Here is a 4,501-nt window from a genome sequence, read left to right on the forward strand (position 1 = left end):
CTTTCATAGTTTTCCAAACCAGAAACATAAAACCGGAATCAACTATCGGTCCATCTCAATTCAACCACGGCCCTAGGCCCAAACAATCCAATCCAACAACCAATCACCACAAACCAACAAAGTCCCAGTTGCAAACACAGATAGGAAGTTCAAGCACAAACAAACAGTTACAGCAAGTAGAACAAGTAGCAGGTAATCACAAGTAATCACATAGGCAAACCAAGCACAATATGCACACCCAAACAATGTCACATAGATGCATATGATGCATGCCTGTCCCTAGTGGCTGATGATATCATCTGTCGGTTATATAGCCAACCCGACACGTCCTGGTAGCTAACCATGGACAGAAACACCCATCGCGGAGCAAGTAAGTTTGAGCTACAACCCCCCTTGCTACTACCCGCTCAACCCAGAGCCAGTGGAATAACCACTACTGCGGCTACTACCCAGGTGGGTGTTTAAAAGCTCAACTTGGAGCGAGTGGAATCACCACTACTACCGCTACTACCCAGGCGTCACAGTCTCTGACCTGGAGCAAGTGGGACGAACCACAACCCTTGCTACTGCCCAGATATCTCAAGCATATATTCATTCAGTCCCAGCCATGGATCAACATCCATCTCAGCCATCCGGCTTAAATTCAAAATTTCATAGTCAGCCATACGACCCATAACTCATTCGGCAATCAGCCATAAATCAATATCATACATAGCCATTCCGGCTCACGGTTCAATCCAGAACCAGCCAATATTCATAATCATACATCGCCATTCCAGCCCATAACAAAATAGCATTTTCACCATTCAACATCATCAAATTCATAAAACCGGCATTTAAGCCATAAATCACTTTTCTCAAGCCATTTCACTTTGAAATTAAATTTCAACTCTTTTCAGCCTTGGCTTTAAAGATCTCATTTCTCAAATCATCTAGGCTCATAAGCCAAATTTTCTAAAAGTGAGTTCCCTTTTTAAAACAAAGCCACTCTCGGCATTCTCTTTCCAAAACTTCCAAAACCATGGAAAGTTAAAGATTCATTTTGGGAACATTCAAAATCACCGATCCAACAATGGGATTTTATAACAAAAGTTTCTCGCCAGAGTCCCGAGTCTTTAGGGAAGGTCAACTTATATAAATTCCTTAAAAATTCATTGAAACTCTTGAAATCTTAGATTCTTGGTTCAAGTAAATAAAAACTGAATTTATTATGAAACCGATCATACAAAATCACAAGTTCCAACCCGGTCCAAAAATTGACTCATTTGAAACGGAACCGGTTCATTTGAATCAAACCACTTTCTGGTTTCTTTTTGGAACCCATTTTTCTAACTCTTCCAAAATGCCTCAAACTTGATTACTCAATCAAAAGTCTAGATTCCTTTAAAATCACTAAAAGCTCCTTTTTATATTGAAATCAATATTAGACCATCATTCTTTCCTTCAGTGATTCAAACTGTACAAATAGTTCATTTCTAAATAAGCCGAACTCAACGCATAAAGTTCATTAAATAAATTAAACTTGAAAACATAAATATTCTCTTAATAAATCAAATAATACAATTTCTCAAATCCAACCCTTTTTAAATAACTTTACAAACAAGAGTAGGATTTTGTAGAAATTTCGACAGCACCTCCCCTAAAACTTGGACTTTTGCCACCCGGTTCGGGTCCTAACTAAACCATTTCTCATTCCTTTTCAACAGCTCAAAACCAGAAATCAATTCAAAAGCAAGCTAAATCCAACAGTCGCCTCAGTGGCATATCTCAAGGAAACCATTTCAAAATCAACTCAATATCAACCAATTTAACTCATTTCCAAAGCTTAAAAGAATCAGTTCAGAAATAAATCATTTGTCCAAAACCAAGTCAATTAAAGTAAACCAGGCTAAATTCAAAAGTGTATTTGACTTCTCAAATCATCAACATAATTAACTCAAATCAAATCAATCCTCAACGGATTAAACTTAGATTTCAAATCTTTAAAGAATCAACTTCAAACATTACAGTTCACAAATCCGCACAACAATTCAGCCAAACCAACATCCATAATCATTCGAGTCAATCAAATAATTCATAAGGCAGGTACAATCACCAAATACACAATATCTCACATCAGTATCCATATGTAATAATTCCAATACATAAAACATAGTTTTTGGAAAGTGCCCCTACCTTAGAACGCAATTCCATAACCCAAACGCGTCACAGGAACCTCCTTTCTTAAACCGGGATCACCAACAACCGCAACCTCGGCCCCAAGCTACTCCCGCGGTAACCACAACAACACTAATCGCAGCATATAATAATCAAGAATGACCCCACATTACCAAAACTCATTTATTAACCAAACACAACCGAAAACTAACGCGAGGCTTTTCGAAACATAATTTCTTACCGAAATGACAACACGAAGCAGCTGCGATTTCGAACCGGCGGCAGCAACAGCTCCGGCGGCGGCCAGAAACTCTGGTGGATCAACTAGAAAAACCGCACAGCATCAAAACCATCTTGAAAACCAAAAAGGCAGAAACCTCAAATGAAACCCTTACTGGCAACTTTTCCAGCGACGACAGAAGTAGCCAGAAGCTCCGGCGGTGGTTCCGGTGGCCTCAGAACTCCGGCAACGGTGCTGTCAGACTCCGATGGTGTTTCAGGGCAGCTCCGGTGGCAGAGGTTTTCCAGCGACCATACACAGCAGACCCCCAACCACAGCAGCTAGGAGACCGGCAGCCATGGCGGCAGACTTTGACGGCACGGCAGCAAGGGCGGTGGAACCACCAACGGCGACTGGATACCCTCTTTCACAACCGTGGCAACAGCGGCGATGGAAGGGCAGCGTTGCTTCCTTGCGACTCATCCCTTTCCCTCTTCTCTGTTCGCAGCTTCAAGGGCGGCGGCAAGGGACAGGTTCAACAGCGGCGACGAGACGGGCTGGTCGGCGACGAGGAAAACGGCGGCCCCACACTCGGCGATGGTGGCAGACGGCAATGGCTTCCCCGCAGTAGCTCCCTTTCGCGCACCCTCTCCCTCCCTGCGCGCGAGTTTAGCGGCGGCGAGACAGTGAGGCGAGGCGCTCTTCCCCCTCCTCGATCAGACGAAGGCGGTAGTGAGACCAGCACGCCAGCGTAGGTCCTCCTCTCCTCCTCCCTTCTTCCGCGACTCAGTCTCCATTTATCTCTGATTTTCTGTTTCTGTTCCTTTCCTTTCATGGAGAAAGGGGAAAGGGAACCGTGGGTGCTGCTGTCCGTGAGTGACAAGGAGGACAGGGTAGAGTTCGGCTGCTGAGGGCTAGGGAAGCAATGGGTTACCGGCTCATGGGTTAGGGTTTTAAGGTTAGGGTTTTATTTTTAAAAATTAGGGTTAGGGGCATTTTTGTAATTTCACTTAAAAATAGGTATAATGTAGTAATTAGAAATAAATTCAAATTCAACAATAATAGTGTATAAAAATACTATTTGCTCATCAATTTTTACAAATTACTTTCAATAAAATGCCAAAATCAAATAATTAGAAATAATATACTTAATTTCTTCATTTTTCAAAACAGCAATATTAATATTTAAAACATTACTTGTTTAATCCAAATCATATAAAATCTTTATTATTTCATAACTATCAACTTTATAATTCAAATATAGAAAATAATCCAATAATTATAAAATTGGATAATAATCATAACTCACTCAAATTCAATAAATCAAAACTTGCCTTAATTATCTTTAATAAAATAATTTCTGAAATTAAGGCTGTAAATAACTATATGATTTGGGACTCGATCATAATAAGACTTTTCAAAGGTTCTGGATCTTACATTAAGAACGATTCTAAATCGAAAATTAAATGAGGGACGATTTTGATTCTCACCCTCAACGTTAGGGACTAAAACAATACTTACCCCTTAAAAAATAATAAAATTAGACTCTCATCCTAGGTAGTTGTTTAAATATAAAAAAACAGTTGATCAAATGAGGTGGCCATCAAACCAGATTTAAATACAAACTACAAATTACCTAATTTTATATACGACTATGTTATTTATATATTAAAATCAACTAATAAAATTAATTAATAATATAAAATATATATTAAAATATAAATATATATTAAAAATAAATTAAATTATATATATATATAATTTTTTTATATAAATATATTAATAATTAATTTTAATAACTAATTTTAATGTATAAATATCATTTTTATTTTATATATGATACAATTTTTTTATATTTTTTCATATATGATACGTAATAAGACATAATAACATCATTTGATTCTTATGCTCGATCTCATCAATTAATGCGCGTAGGAGTTTGTTGTTATTGTTATTGTTATTGCTCTATATATGCAGGTGTATATTTTGCAATACAAAATATTATATAAGGATCTCTACTAGTTCTTTGAAGTTTGAACATACATATTTAATTTTTTACTGTCTTTTCCCGAGAATATTATCGTTTTAAAAGAATATACCCCTCATATATATATAGCTCAATAT

This window comes from Arachis hypogaea, chromosome 2 (genome assembly GCF_003086295.3).
Source record: "Arachis hypogaea cultivar Tifrunner chromosome 2, arahy.Tifrunner.gnm2.J5K5, whole genome shotgun sequence".
Taxonomy (NCBI): domain Eukaryota; kingdom Viridiplantae; phylum Streptophyta; class Magnoliopsida; order Fabales; family Fabaceae; genus Arachis; species Arachis hypogaea.